Source organism: Oncorhynchus mykiss, chromosome 22 (assembly GCF_057628025.1).
Source record: "Oncorhynchus mykiss isolate SJ-2025 chromosome 22, ASM5762802v1, whole genome shotgun sequence".
Classification (NCBI taxonomy): Eukaryota; Metazoa; Chordata; class Actinopteri; order Salmoniformes; family Salmonidae; genus Oncorhynchus; species Oncorhynchus mykiss.
In genome coordinates this window covers 22,050,703-22,066,762 of record NC_143043.1, presented here as the reverse complement: position 1 = coordinate 22,066,762, position 16,060 = coordinate 22,050,703, and the positions used below count along the sequence as shown (strand labels likewise).

General features: G+C 42.4%; 1 long non-coding RNA gene and 1 pseudogene across 1 annotated transcript; one reads left to right on the top strand and one right to left on the bottom strand.

Moving 5' to 3' along the window:
- Positions 1 to 10,267: 10,267 nt before the first annotated feature.
- On the bottom strand, positions 10,268 to 12,719 carry LOC149972825 (uncharacterized; annotated as a pseudogene).
- A 1,327-nt stretch (positions 12,720 to 14,046) lies between these two features.
- LOC118943631 (uncharacterized) lies at positions 14,047 to 15,306 on the top strand. Its single transcript, XR_005038965.2, has 3 exons — positions 14,047 to 14,197; positions 14,365 to 14,483; positions 14,591 to 15,306. It is a non-coding gene; the product is annotated as an uncharacterized LOC118943631 (long non-coding RNA).
- Positions 15,307 to 16,060: the final 754 nt, after the last annotated feature.

Below are 16,060 nucleotides of genomic sequence, written 5' to 3'. Positions count from 1 at the left end.
GAAATTGTTTGACTAATTTATGTAGAAATCCAGGTAATTCTAAAGGGTTCACATACTTTTTCTTGCATCTGTATATATGAATGAGAGAAAGAGAGAGGGAGAGCGAGAGAGAGAGAGCGAGAGAGTGAGAGAGAGAGAAATTCAGTTTAGCGTACGTTACTGAAGCTGACGGTGTTGTGTGCAGTACAGTCCATAATGGAATTATTGAAATGAGCCCAATGAGAGTTTATGGTTCATTTCAGCGCTATTGCTTGGTTTGAATTAATGAATGTCTTTCTAAAATGAACACAACACACACATTCACAAAGCAGTTCTATATTCTCCCTATCCATAGAGCCTGAACAAAATACAGCCAACAAACATAATTTTTCTCCCTCTTCTTCCTTCTCCACCCCTACCCTATGACACCAATAAATACTGTACCCTCTGACTACTCTGAACCTTCCTCACTCTCATCAAATCCCTCTCATCCCATCCACTGCCTTTGGTCCCTATAGCTTCACGCATAGGCTATTTACATCCCTCGCTGCTATAAATAGCTCCAGCACCCCCCCCCCCCCCCCCCCCCCTCCCCCCAGTGCATGGCAGGCACCCTGCATCTTCTCTGCAACACAGAACTGCAGTGCGCTGGGCTGGCAGCACGCATACGCCATGGCAGAAATAGGATGAATGGCGATGCAGTGTGTGTGCTCAAAGCACAGTGTCGCAGTGCCTCTAACTGGAGCAGAGAGATGAGGGATAGAGAGAGAGAGAGAGGTGGGAGCATGGCTGCTGTATTACACCAAACAGCAGGATAGAGAATGAAAAGGGAGTGCAGAGATTTAGAAAACCGAAAATAGATAGTCCTGATCGTCTTTGTAGGGACTTGGTTATCACCGTTATTGCCATTATAGTTAGTGAGGATTTCCATCGCACCATCTAACCCGAACATGGAGATAATCAAAATCACACAGTCCCGCACTCCACATTTACCCCAAGACACACAGATAGGGAGAATTAACCCAAATCTTCTCTTCAACAAACCAGGTTGACAGTTCCTTCAGCTCAGCTATTCTCATTCCTTTATTCTCTCTTTCTCTCATCTTTTCATTTGGACAGAGATGGAAACCAATGCCTTGTGGGTTGGTCCACTGGGGATAAGTTCATAAGCTTGGTCTTCCCTTTCCTCCACCAGCCCTCAGCTTGGCTACTTATAGATCAGTCTGTGTGTGTGTCCCTCACATAGATCCAATGACGTTATTTTCTGAATTGTTCTAGTAGAACTTGAACCCAAAGTAAACACAGTATATGTATAAGTGACCAGACCCATTGGACTGTAACTCAGTCCACAGAAGAGATGGATGAAGGAAGATAGTTTCCTTAAATTTCACCACGTGTGTAACGGTTTTCTTGTGGTGAAGGAGAGGTGGACCAAAACGCAGCGTTGTTTCTATTCATGGTTCTTTAATAAAGCACTTCACATGAACAGACTAACAAAAACAAGAACCGTGAAAACCTAAAACAGCCCTATCTGGTGCAAACACAGAGACAGGAACAATCACCCACAAACACACAGTGAAACCCAGGCTACCTAAGTATGATTCTCAATCAGAGACAACTAATGACACCTGCCTCTGATTGGGAACCATACTAGGCCGAAACATAGAAATACCCAAATCATAGAAAAACAAACATAGACTGCCCACCCCAACTCACGCCCTGACCATACTAAATAACGACAAAACAAAGGAAATAAAGGTCAGAACGTGACAACGTGGTAATTCTATAACTACAGCAGACATATTTTGAGGAACGGAACGAACACAATTAATATGGTATTAATATGGTAATATTGGTATTATTTTACTCTGTGCAGGAATTTTGTAGATGTTACCACAACCTTATTTCTTTGCTAGTTCTTCCACCTAGTGGTGCTAGAAGGACACATCCATACCACAAAGAAACACTGCTACCAATGGTCTAATGGTTCATGTATGATAGAAGAGGGGGAAGAATTAGACTGGTTCTTCTACTCTGGTAGGAAATATTCTATCCTAATCTGGTCCCAGATCTGTATTTGCCATCATGTCATCTCACTCCTTAACCAGGTTTCCCTCCAACCATTTCATGCAGATGAATTACCTAATGCATAAAAAAATGTAATGACTGGCTTGATAGAAACAGGGAATTATGTTTCAATTTAGTAATTGCCAACAGACCATTTGTTTGATCGACATGATGGGATCTTTTTGTGTGTCAAATTAATTATGCGAGAAACTTGCAATGATACAATTTATTCAGGAGTGTGAAGTACTTAAGTAAAAATACGTTAAAGTACTACTTAAGTCGTTTCTTGTGGTATCAGTACTTTATATATTTTTGACAACTTTTACTTCACTACATTCCTTAAAATAATAATGTACTTTTTACTCCATACATTTTCCTTGACACCCAAAAGTACTTGTTACATTTTGAATGCTTAGCAGCACATGAAAATGGTCCAATTCATGCACACATCAAGAGAACATCCCTGATAATCCTTACTGCCTCTGATCTGGCAGACTCACTAAACACAAATGCTTTGTTTCTAAATGATGTCTGCATGTTTAGTGTGCCCCTGGCTTTTCGAAAAAAAAATAAAGAAAATGTGCCGTCTGGTTTGCTTAATATAAATGTATACTTTTACTTTTCATACTTAAGTATATTTTTGCAGTTACATTTAATTTAGATACTTAGGTATATTATAAACCAAATACTTTTACTCAAGTACTATTTTACTGGTTGACCTTCACATTTACGTGAGTCATTGTCTATTAAGGCATCTTTACTTTAACTCAAGTATGACAATTGGATACTTTTTCCACTACTACTGTAGTTGTACTAAACCTACAACGTGAGAAAGCATTAAGAGTTCATAGGCAGATGAAATAAGTTATGATGAACTTCATGGTGGCTAAGTGACGGACAGTGGTGAGCTTGATGCAAATTTCCAATAAATATAGAAGGTATTATTTGAATGCTGGTGACATGCATGTCACCAGCATGATGATCGATGCTTGGCTGCTAATTGTATTTGATTGTTTTAAGGATATTTCTCTCATCCATATCTCATCATATAAGCTACCAGAGGGGTTCCTAAATGTTTTGTGTTAGCAATTCGTAAGGGACCCCCCCTCATAATCAAAACAACTTGAGTGCGATAAAAATAGCATATAATGAGTTTTACTATGATGTCTGCAGATCATTGCTGGTGGTGTGAATGGGATTACCTAAGAAAGTTCTGTGTGGACTTCGATTGATGATGTTATAAGGATTCTGGGTGATGTGTGAATGAAATTTGGGAAAATAGTGAGGTGGTGTGTGAAGATATGAAAGGAGAGATTACAATTACCGAATGTGTTGTATTTATAGAACACTAGTGTGAAGGAGGAATTTGTGAAGAATGACCCCTGTATTATAAAATAAAGAATGTAATTACAAAGACACAAAATACAACATTGATATGGCCAATAATGCAGATTTTTTATTGGGGGGGGGGGGGATATTTTACAACTACAGTATTGCCGATTTATACTTCAGGTGTGCCTGTTTCAAGATAGGGAGCAAAAAGAGAGAATGGGGACGTGTTGTAGTAAACGAAAATACAAGTCGCCCCGAATTTCGGGGCCTGCCAAAACGATGAGTCAGAAATTTGGGAATGGGGTGTTAGACCAAATAGTTAAATGGGCTAAATGGACAAATGGATCATTCCCTTAAGATGAGATACAGAGAGACATGTAGAAGCCAGATAAAAACTGGAAGAGGCAGAGAAGCAGAATCACTGAAAAAGAAGGACAGAACAGTGAAAGTTTTAATGGTGACGCAAGTAGTCAAAAAAAAGGAAACAGAAGAAAGTGAGAGAAGGACAAAGAAAAAAGAGAACAGCCTTTATCCAGAATTTCCAACAGCCCCACCTGAGGCACAACCCTTACTGCAGCTGATGTGCTACTGTGGGGGAGGGAAAGAAGGAAGAGGAGGAGGAAGAGGAGCTTGAGGGAAAAGACGGGGGAGAGGTGGGAACCCCCGGAAAGAAACAGTCGGAAAAGGTCGGAGGTGTTATAACTGTGGTAAACCAGGACATTTTGCCAGAGACTGCCAAGAAAATGAAGGCAGGGAGGAGTGGAATGGACCTCCCAGAAACATGAGGGTAAATGACCCTTTCGGAGACCAACAATAGGATGAGACAGAAACAGAAAATGAAGAAGAAACACCCCTACAGATGTTACAACTAACTACTCTCTCAACAGAAAATCCACTATTTAACATTGAGATACTGGGAGAAAAAAATCCATTCCTAGTAGACACTGATGCAGCAGTCTCTGTCCTGAAGAAATCAGCTGTTACGTTCATTGGAGGAATTAGACCAAGGTGCAGAGTGGTAGGCAAACATCTTACTTTATTAAAATGAACCCTGAAAAGAAAAAAAAATAATAATACAAAAGAAACGTAAAGTTCTGCAGGCTACACAGCACGCACCTATACAAAATGTATGCATCCTCATGCCCAGTAAATCTACTGGGAAGAGACCTCATGCGCTAAATTAATCTCACCCTATTGGGCATCAGCAAGAGCTAGAAGAAAGAAACTACCTCTCCCCACCGAAGAATGGTGGTGGCTGAAACAAATGACCCAATTCCATGGCTAAAGGAAGTACCAGACAAAGTATGGGTCAAAGAGAAGACAGACATTGGCAAAACGAAAGGAGCAGCAACCGTGGTGAGCAAAGAAGCAGAAAAAAGGCATAATTCCAGTACATATAGCATTAGTGGAGACGGGTGCTGTTATACAATGGCCAAGTTCACGTGGTAACACTCCACCTCCCAGTAAAAACAACTCAGGGGATTTCAGATTGGTTAATGATGCTGTACATGGTCAATTACCACTTGTGTATAATACGGTGACCATTCTCTCTCAAGTTCCACCTGGAAGCTGTTGTTTTTCAGTGATTGATTTGGCTAATGCATTCTTCAGCATTCCAGTAGCTGAGGAATCGCAAGATAGGTTCTCTTTCACGTTCCTCTGCAAAAAAATGGACGTGGACTGTCATGCCCTAGGCTCAGGAAATGGACAACATACTGAAGTAAGATACATTGACACGGTTCCTGTTCTCCGTCATGGATAGGCTTAGTCCTCCTACTCCTATGCAGTTAACAGGCAATTTAGCTGACAATTGGAAACGTTTCAAGCAGAGATTCAATATCTACCTAGCAGCCAGTGGTGTCTTCTGGAACAGAAAAATGAATGGGAATGGTCCCATGAACAGGAAAGCTGCTTCAAAAACCTAAAGAAGACAATCACAGAAGAGCCAGTGCTCAGGATCTATGATCCAGAGAAAAGCACAAGGATTTCTGCAGACGCTTCACAGTTTGGCCTGGGAGCAGTTCTTCTGCAACAGCATGATGACACATGGCAACCCGTCGCTTATGCAGCCAGAGCCTTGACAGGCGCAGAGACAAGGTATGCACGGATAGAGACATAATTACTGGCGAGCACATACGCGTCTACAAACGAGACTTCGAAGTAGAAACCGACCACAAACCATTGGTGTCAATCATGTCTAAGCCACTGAATGATTGTCCAATGAGAATCCAGAGAATGTTGACCAGACTGCAAAAGTATGATGTGAAGATGATCTATACCCCGGGAAAGTTCATGTTCTCCGCCGACACTCTTTCTTGAGCAGCCGACAAGAAGGAGAGCTTCGATACACAGAAAAACACTGAGAATCAGGCCTACGTCGACATGATCGTAGAATCACTTCCTGTGTCTTCTGAGAGAATGGAGCAGATCAAAAGAGAGACCGCAGCTGACCAAACAATGACAGAGTTGAAAGAAACAACACTGATAGGATGGCCTGCACAGAAAAACAACTGTCCAAGGAGAATACAGGATTACTGGATGTGCAGAGCAGAGCTCACCGTTGTGGATGACATAGTGTTCAAAGGCAACAAGATTGTCATTCCCATGACACTACGCAAAGAAATGCTACAGAAAATACACAAGGCCCACTTGGGTGAGGAAAAATGCAAACGACAAGCACGAGAAGTAATGTACTGGCCAAGAATGAACCAGGAAATCAGCCAGACCACTGCTTCATGTGAACTGTGTTTCACCTACAGGCCAAAGCAGCAAGCAGAGCCGCTAATGCCTCATCCAGTACCCAACAGACCCTACTACAAAATTGTCAAAGGTCTGATGAAAAAGGCACTAGATGGGAAGTATTTCCTAATAAAACTGATGACCTACCGAAACGCACCACTGCAGAACGAACTTTCACCTGCACAAATAATGATGGGACGTCGCATCAGAAACAATCTAACGCTAACACCCAGAGGTGCTCAAAGTCAAACTCGCAAAGGAAAAACAGAAAGACAAACAAAAACAGCGACACGACAAAAGTGCAAGACACTTACCTGAACTGAAACCTGGAGATCATGTGCGACTCCGAGACATCACTACAGAAACCTGGATGCAGCAAGGGTGTGTGCAGAGAAAAGTTGCACCGCGATCCTATGAGATCCAAACGGAGCATGGATCACAACTGAGACGAAACAGAGTAGATCTAAGGCTGCAGCCATTCACTCAAGGGACTGAGGATCATCAGGAGGATACTGCTGAAGCGTCAAATGCCTTTAGAAATGGACAATTCAGTCAGAACACCCTGACTGACAATGAACGCTGTCCAACTGTTTCAGGAAGCACTTCAGCAGAACGACCAAAAAGGACTGTCAGAGCCCCTGAAAGGCTAATTGAGAATTGCTAAAAAAAAATACTAAAATACATAAAAGGGGCACCTGGACTGAATGTTTTGTTAATGTGAAAAGAAATAGAGCCACAATAGAGTATTGTTGGACAGACTATATTTAGTTGAAAAAAATAATATATATTTTTAAGTGGAAAAAAATTGGCAAAGAAGTGTGTGTTATTGAAAAGTGCATGTTATGCAGGTTGAGTAAACAAATGTGACATGTGTAGTTACATAGAAAAGTAGTTTTATTTTAAAGGAAAGAAGATGTGTTGTTATGTGTTAATAACATTTAGACTACGATACCCAGCAGGCTATGCGGGAGGCAGATGGTTAAAGAGTTTTCTAGCTGAAGTATATGTTCATCAAAAGTAGTTAAACCTACGCCCCGGTATGTCATTATATAAGGAACAAACATAACACCTGTGTTCTCTGTTTGTCTGTTGTCAGTTCGTCTTGCTTGTCAAGTCAACCAGCGTTTTTGTGTCTTTTTCTCGTCCTCCTGGTTTTGACCCTTGCCTGTCCTGACTCCGAGCCCGCATGCCCCTGAGCCTGCCCGCCGACCTGTACCTTTGCCCCCCTCTGGATTATTGACCTCTGTCTACCCTGAACCTGAGCCTGCCTGCCGTCCGGTATCGTTGCCCCACCTCTGGTTTTCTGCCCTCTGCCTGCCTTGACCTGTCTATTGCCTGCCTTGACCTGTCTATTATTTTCCAGGGATATCGTCCCCCTGCAGCAGACAGGTGGAAGCGCTCACTGGCCGGGATTACTCATATACAAACTACCCTGTCATGATTAACTGGTGTAATGCTCCATAATTATGGAGTGGCATGTGCCCTTGATAAAATTCGAGATGTATCTCATTGATCTTAATGATAAAAAGTGTCTGCTTTTATGTGTTGATTTCGCTTACTTTTAATATGTGTTTTTATAGAACCTCCTTTAATAGTTTCAGACATAATCTAATTCTTACCTGTAACAATAGTTGTATTTTCATGCCTATGTAATCGTATGTCTAGCACAATGCTGCTTTTATTAAAACGCCCTTTTCAGAGTTTCGTCAGGCTTCTATTGAGTTTGTGAACCTCTCTGGCCGTGATAGTAAAGCTTGTCTCATTTACTTTAAGTTTGAGTCTTTAGTGGTGAATTTCCACGACACTATCTTAAATGATTTTAATGTTGTTGTTTTTTTAAATCTTACACAAGACTGTAATTGCAGTCGTTGTGTTGATTGGTTAGGCACACAGTAGTAATTTATTAGAATAGCTGACTGAAGATCTACGGACAGACATTATCACACTACTGGCAATGGGTTAGAATAAGAGGAAGTTTGCCAACATGGATCATATGTTGGCAAAGAGATATGTGAAGGTATGGATTTATTTTTTTATTTTTTTATTGTATCTATTTCTACATGTCTGATCTTCTGTCTGCAATCCTGACTCAGTTTCTTTTATTATTTTTACCAGTCATCTTTGTTGTGACTTTAACACTATTCTGAAGACTGTTGTTTATCTAATTATATAACTATGTTTAATTGTTACCCAATTAAATTAATCATGTAACAGTTTTTTTTTTTTTTTTTTTTTTTTTTTCACCTTTATTTAACCAGGTAGGCAAGGCCATGGTGGCGAAGTAAATACAATATAGCAAGTAAAACACTGGAATGGTTGATTTGCAGTGTTTCCAGTTTCAGAGATTTTTGTAGTTCGTTCCAGTCATTGGCAGCAGAGAACTGGAAGGAGATGGCGGCCAAAGGAGGAATTGGTTTTGGGGGTGACCAGAGAGATATACCTGCTGGAGCGCGTGCTACAGGTGGGTGCTGCTATGGTGACCAGTGAGCTGAGATAAAGGGGCACTTTACCTAACAGGGTCTTGTAGATGACCTGGAGCCAGTGGGTTTGGCGACGAGTATGAAGCGAGGGCCAGCCAACGAGAGCGTACAGTTCGCAGTGGTGGGTAGTATATGGGGCTTTGGTGACAAAACGGATGGCCCTGTGATAGACTGCATCCAATTTATTGAGTAGGGTATTGGATGCTATTTTGCAAATGACATCGCCAAAGTCAAGGATCGGTAGGATGGTCAGTTTTACGAGGGTATGTTTGGCAGCATGAGAGAGTGTACAGTCTAACCAGACACCTAGGTATTTGTAGTTGTCCACATATTCTAAGTCAGAACCGTCCAGAGTAGTGATGTTGGACAGGCGGGCAGGTGCAGGCAGCGATCGGTTGAAGAGCATGCATTTAGTTTTACTTGTATTTAAGAGCAATTGGAGGCCACGGAAGGAGAGTTGTATGGCATTGAAGCTCGCCTGGAGGGTTGTTAACACAGTGTCCAAAGAAGGGACAGAAGAATACAGAATGGTGTCGTCTGTGTAGAGGTGGATCAGAGACTCACCAGCAGCAAGAGCGACATCATTGATGTATACAGAGAAGAGAATCGGTCCAAGAATTGAACCCTGTGGCACCCCCATAGAGACTGCCAGAGGCCCGGACAACAGGCCCTCCGATTTGACACACTGAACTCTATCAGATAAGTAGTTGGTGAACCAGGCGAGGCAATCATTTGAGAAACCAAGGCTGTCGAGTCTGCCGATGAGGATGTGGTGATTGACAGAGTCGAAAGCCTTGGCCAGGTCAATGAATACAGCTGCACAGTATTGTTTCTTATCGATGCCATTTAAGATATCGTTTAGGACCTTGAGCCTGGCTGAGGTGCAGCCATGACCAGCTCTGAAACCAGATTGCATAGCGGAGAAGGTATGGTGGGATTCAAAATGGTCGGTAATCTGTTTGTTGACTTGGCTTTCGAAGACCTTAGAAAGGCAGGGTAGGATAGATATAGGTCTGTAGCAGTTTGGGTGAAGGGTGTCCCCCCCGTTGAAGAGGGGAATGACCGCAGCTGCTTTCCAATCTTTAGGAATCTCAGATGACACGAAAGAGAGGTTGAACAGGCTAGTAGGGGTGGCAACAATTTCGGCAGATACTTTTAGAAAGAAAGGGTCCAGATTGTCTAGCCCGGCTGATTTGTAGGGGTCCAGATTTTACAGCTCTTTCATAACATCAGCCAACTGGATTTGGGAGAAGGCTTGGGCGAGTTGCTGTGGGAGGTGCAGTGCTGTTGACCGGGTTATGGGTAGACAGGTGGAAAGCATGGCCAGCCATGGAAAAATGCTTATTTAAATTCTCAATTATAGTGGATTTATCGGTGGTGACAGTGTTTCCTATCCTCAGGGCAGTGGGCAGCTGGGAGGAGGTGTTCTTCTTCTCCATGGACTTTACAAGTGTCCCAGAACTTTTTGGGGTTTGTGTTGCAGGAAGCACATTTCTGCTTGAAAAGGCTAGCCTTGGCTTTTCTAACAGCCTGTGTATATTGGTTTCTAGCTTCCCTGAAAAGTAGTATATAACGGGGGCTGTTCGATGCTAATGCAGAACGCCATAGGATGTTTTTGTGTTGGTTAAGGTCTGGAGAGAAGGGCTATATCTGTTCCTGGTTCTAAATTTCTTGAATGGGGCATGCTTATTTAAGTTGGTGAGGAAGGCATTTAAAAAAAATAACCAGGCATCCTCTACTGACGGGATGAGATCAATATCCTTCCAGGCTACCCAGGCCAAGTTGATTAGAAAGGCCTGCTCGCTGAAGTGTTTCAGGGAGCGTTTGACAGTGATAAGTGGAGGTCGTTTGACCGCTGACCCATTACGGATGCAGGGAATGAGGCAGTGATTGCTGAGATCAGCAGAGGTGTATTTAGAGGGCAAGTTGGTTAGGATGATATCTATGAGGGTGCCTGTGTTTACGGCTTTGGGGTGGTACCTGGTAAGTTCATTGATAATTTGTGTGAGATTGAGAGCATCAAGCTTAGATTGTAGGATGGCTGGGGTGTTAAGCATGTTCCAGTTTAGGTCGCCTAGCAGCACGAACTCTGAAGATAGATGGGGGGCAATCAGTTCACATATGGTGTCCAGAGCACAGCTGGGGGCAGAGGGTGGTCTATAGCAGGCGGCAACGGTGAGAGACTTGTTTTTAGAGAGGTGGATTTTTAAAAGTAGAAGTTCAAATTGTTTGGGTACAGACCTGGATAGTAGGACAGAACTCTGCAGGCTATCTTTGCAGTAGATTGCAACACCGCCCCCTTTGGCCGTTCTATCTTGTCTGAAAATGTTGTAATTAGGGATGAAGATTTCAGAATTTTTGGTGGTCTTCCGAAGCCAGGATTCAGACACGGCTAGAACATCCAGGTTGGCAGAGTGTGCTAAAGCAGTGAATAAAACAAACTTAGGGAGGAGGCTTCTAATGTTAACATGCATGAAACCAAGGCTATTACGGTTACAGAATTCATCAAAAGAGAGCGCCTGGGGAATAGGAGTGGAGCTAGGCATTGCAGGGCCTGGATTCACCTCTACATCACCAGAGGAACAGAGGAGGAATCGGATAAGGGTATGGCTAAAAGCTATGAGAATTGGTTGTCTAGAATTTCTGGAAATGAGAGTAAAGGGAGGTTTCTGGGGGCGATAAAATAGCTTCAAGGTATAATGTACAGACAAAGGCATGGTAGGATGTGAATACAGTGGAGGTAAACCTAGGTATTGAGCAATGATGAGAGAGCTACTGTCTCTAGAACCATCATTGAAACCAAGTGATGTCATTGCAAGTGTGGGTGGTGGAACTGAAAGGTTGGATAAGGTATAGTGAGCAGGGCTAGAGGCTCTACAGTGAAATAAGCCAATAAACACTTACCAGAACAGCAATGGACAAGGCATATTGACATTAAGGAGAGGCATGCTTAGTCGAGTGATCATAAGGGTCCAGTGAGTAGTGAAGTTGGTTGGGGTCACGGCGATTCAGACAGCTAGCCGGGCCATTGGTAGCAAGCTAGCATTGGATGGAGGTCTGATTTTAGCCACCTCATGCGTTTCCGTCGGTAGATTAGTGGGGTTCCGTGTGGTAGAGGGGATCAATCCAATTGGCAAAATAGATATAGTTATAGTGACCCAAGAAAAATTGTCCGATAGACCTATTCAGATAGCAGCCGATAAGACAGCTAACGATTAGCGGACTGCAGATGGGCATTCAGGTAACGTCGCGACGGAGGGGCCAGATGGATAACTCCATCCGGCCGATAACGTCGGTAGTCCAGTTGTAAAGGTCCGGGGGGGCTCCGCATCGGCAGTAAAATGGGTCCGGATAGGTGATTGTAGCCCAGGAGTGACTGATGGAACTCTTCAGCTGGCTAGCTCTGGAATAATTGATGTTTGCTCCGGGATCGACGTAAGCCAATAGTCACACGGATAGCAGCTAGCTAGCTGCGAGATCCAGGTGTAAATGTCCAGAGCTTGCGGTTGAAATCCGGGGATATGGAGAGAAAAATAGGTCCAGTATGTTCTGGTCTGAGTCGCGTTGTACAAAACTGCCGTTAGCTTTTCGAGCTAAAAGATAGCTGATGACCACAAACCATGGTTAGCTGAATACTAACGTTAGCCAGTAAACTGGCTAGCTTCTGGCTAGCTTCTGGTTAGCTTCTGGCTAGCTTCTGGCTAGCTTCTGGATAGCTTCTATTGTGGATTTCAGATTTGAGATTTTGTTTTATTGGTGAGGCGGGTTGCAGGAGAGTGTTTTGAAGTTTAGTTTTTGGAAAAGAAAATATATAAAAGATATGCGGAGAAAGGTGTAAATATATGTATACACGGGACACGACAAGATGAGGACAAAGGACGTCTGACTGCTATGCCATCTTGGGTAACCAACCATCTCCCAAATCAAACTCTAAAAGGTCTTTACCTATCATATCTATAAACAGTCAACTTATTAATCATAACCTCGTATCATATCACCATTCTGGACAGTCGTAACCTCCTTGCATCTGCAAAAACCAAGCCTGTTTGTTTACTAGCTAATTAAATGGGAACACAGGATAAACATACCCACTTTACATTGGTTATTTACTTGAAACTTCATACGCTGAAAACAGGTCCCTAGCAGAACGACAACAACATTGATGCTTGTTAAAGAATCGATGGAGAGGGAGAGAAAGAGGGACAGAGACCTACAGTAACCAAATATTCCTTAATTGAATTGTATTTTTTTTTCTGAATGTCAAAAGACTGAAGGAGGAGACCAGCCTAAATTTGAACCTTCACCTATGTTATTCCTTAATTGAATTGTATTTTTTTCAGAATGTCAAAAGACTGAAGGAGGAGACGAGCCTCCTTGAAGAAAAGCGGCACAGCTGGACATCAACGGCACTGTGCTACAGGAGTGGGTTGCTGAGGTGCAGCAGTGGCCTGAAGGTATATTAGTTTCTGAACAAATAGAGCAAAAACTCAAAACGGACAACCAGAAAAAGTTTATTCAACCCACAAGCATGTATTTTTATACCTTACGACTAGGCGCCACCTTGCATGTCTACGATAAAGCATCATTCTCTATTGTTAGGCAGAAACACAGTATGTTCCTCTCATTGGTAGTGTCATGACCTGCCTAAGTCTAGGACTTTCTTGGGCGTGGAAGTGTGTGTGTGTGTTAGTGTTTGTGTAACTGGCCTGCCTTATGAGGAACTGAAACTGAACTGTTGCTCTTTTGCCTCCTTCCTTAGAAATATTAATATTCAGCGACATGTTTTGAACAGAATGTGAACTTTCTGCACTTCCCCTAGTCTCAGTATCTTTCCATACATAAACTTCGAATTCACCATTCATTGACCCCCAAAATGTACAATTCTTATACAAGTAAAGTAATAACTATGTTCTAATATGATGACAGGAAAAATTATATTTCAAGCCAGAATCCAACAGGTAGAAAAGTGAATGTTTCTGTCTCTCAACGTCATAATTGACTGATGTAAGTGGAGTTACGTTTGTAACATGCCCTATGTTTGACAACCACACTTCAGGATAGTCAGACAGGGCATCTCCAGAAGAAGGCTGAGGGGCTTTACCTCAGTGTGAACCAGAGGAAACACTACCTATACTGTTTGACAGGTAAGGCCCAACAACAATGTGACCTCAAACACATTATTAATCAAGCAGTGAAACTGATTTGTGAAATAAAATGCATGAGTTATACACATCATACCATGTTTATGATCAAATGTAGGCATGGCCTATGTTATGAATTGATCTAATGTAAAACATTTCATTAAACTAAGAAATTACATCACCATAAACAGCAGAGTACCTTGTGAGCCAAAACTCTGCATGGCTTGTATAATGTTATAACTGTATGACAACCAATGCTTTAGAAAGGAGTTGATTGCTTTGTACTCTCTTTGTTTGTGCCTCTATAGTAGCTCTACAACTTGTAGTTATGTAACATATCTGGATCTACAGTTCGTCTAATCACCCCGTTGTATTCAGACGGCAACAAGAAGAGGCATCAGATTCAGAGAAATTGTTGAGCACAAGGCAGCCTTGACAGCAGGCAGAGCTGCTCAGTGGGTGAGCTGCTCAGTACTAACAACATTGTGGGGCCATGGGAGAGACTTGGCTTGACTTGGCTTGTAAAATTGTGATTACATTTTTACCTTCTCATTGCTGTTGCTCTGTTAAATACCGTACCTCAGAGTTTACATCTCACAGGCAATCGCCATCTCGCCATCAAAAAGGCAATCTTCGACAGACTGATGTTGGTGAACGGACTGCAGGAGGTGAAGAGGCACTGCGGGAGCCTACAAAGAGCAGCCGGGAACTCTGGAGGCACTGTGCCTACAGCTGCAAGATCAGAGTAAGTTAAGGCTTATACTATTTTTGGACTGAACATTTTGTCTTGCTTTACAAATGCACGGTGTAGTGGAATTGTCAATCATTTAGCGCTTTACTTATTACTTTTAGGTAATGCAGTGGAGGGAGGAATGGCCTTCTCTGCCTCCTGAAGAGAAGATTGAGTGAACTGACACAAGACCAAGGAAACACCAGGAACACCTAGCAAAAGCTGGTCCTATTGCTGAGACCTCAGATAACAACTGCTATGCTTTCTGAAATCATTCAGCAACCCTGCCTCTGCTCCCTCGGGAGCAGCCTGGTCTCTTGACGTTGACCCCTGACCTTCTGAACCCACCCAGAGAAATATAATTTGCCTAGTGATGCGCTAGTGGAGAAGCAACGTGTTATTTCAGTGCATTTGTTGCCATGTTTCCTCTCCTCACATTCCTCACCTGATTTTCTTGTGAGTAATGAGAAAACAATCATCAAAAATGATGGGAATATTGCATTTTGAAAAGCAAATACTTAGATTGAATATGTAGGCAAATTCCGACATCAGTGGACCTGCATTAGAGGTGTCATGAAGAATTAGGGCTGATACAGTATTGCACTATTTAGGCAGCGCAGGGTTCCTGTTACCATTTGTAACAGGGAACAACTTATTAGGCTATAGCTTATTATATTACCAACTGACCTTCAAATAGGCTACAGACAATTTCTTCGACCTCATGGCTTGGTTTTTGCTCTGACATGCAAAGTCAACTGTGGGACCTTATATAGATGTATATAGGTGTGTGCCTTTCCAAATCATGTCCAATCAATTGACTCCAATAAAGTTGAAGAAACATCTCAAGGATGATCAATGGAAACAGGATGTACCTGAGCTCAATTTCGAGTCTCATAGCAAAGGGTCTGAATTCTTACAGTACCAGTCAAAAGTTTGGAAACACCTACTCATCTACTCAACTCAAGGGTTGTTCTTTATTGTTACTATTTTCTACATTGTATAATAATAGTGAAGAAATAATACTATGAAATAACACAGATGGAATCATGTAGTCTTCGTGAGACGCAGAGTAGGTGTGTGGATGTGTGAATCCCACCGTGAAGCATGGAGGAGGAGGTGTGATGGTGTGGGGGTGCTTTGCTGGTGACACTGTCTGTGATTTCTTTAGAATTGTGTCATCGGGAAAAGGCTCTATCAACCCTTGATACAGTTTGGAAATCAACTTTGGAGGTGTGTCAGACTGCTTTAAAATAGCATCTGGCTTGTCCAGTGTTTGCTGCACAGAGAGAATAAAGTCTTGCATCTGAAAAATTCCCCTCAGTTCCATCACAGAATAGTATTCTCTGGCTGCCTGACCCTGCTGAGACCCCTGTCCCAATCTGATTCTCCTAAAATGAGGCATTATCCAATAATAGAATCAATGGTTCAATAAATGAAATTATTTCCAGATCCCAGACTGTAGCTTTAAGCTGACGCTGCTGTCCTGTAGCTACTGTAGGTCTACCCATATATTCAAGATGGACATTTTTATAATTCACAGATATTAATATACTGCAAAATTCACCTGAGCTCTGTAGACTGGTCTTCCCTGG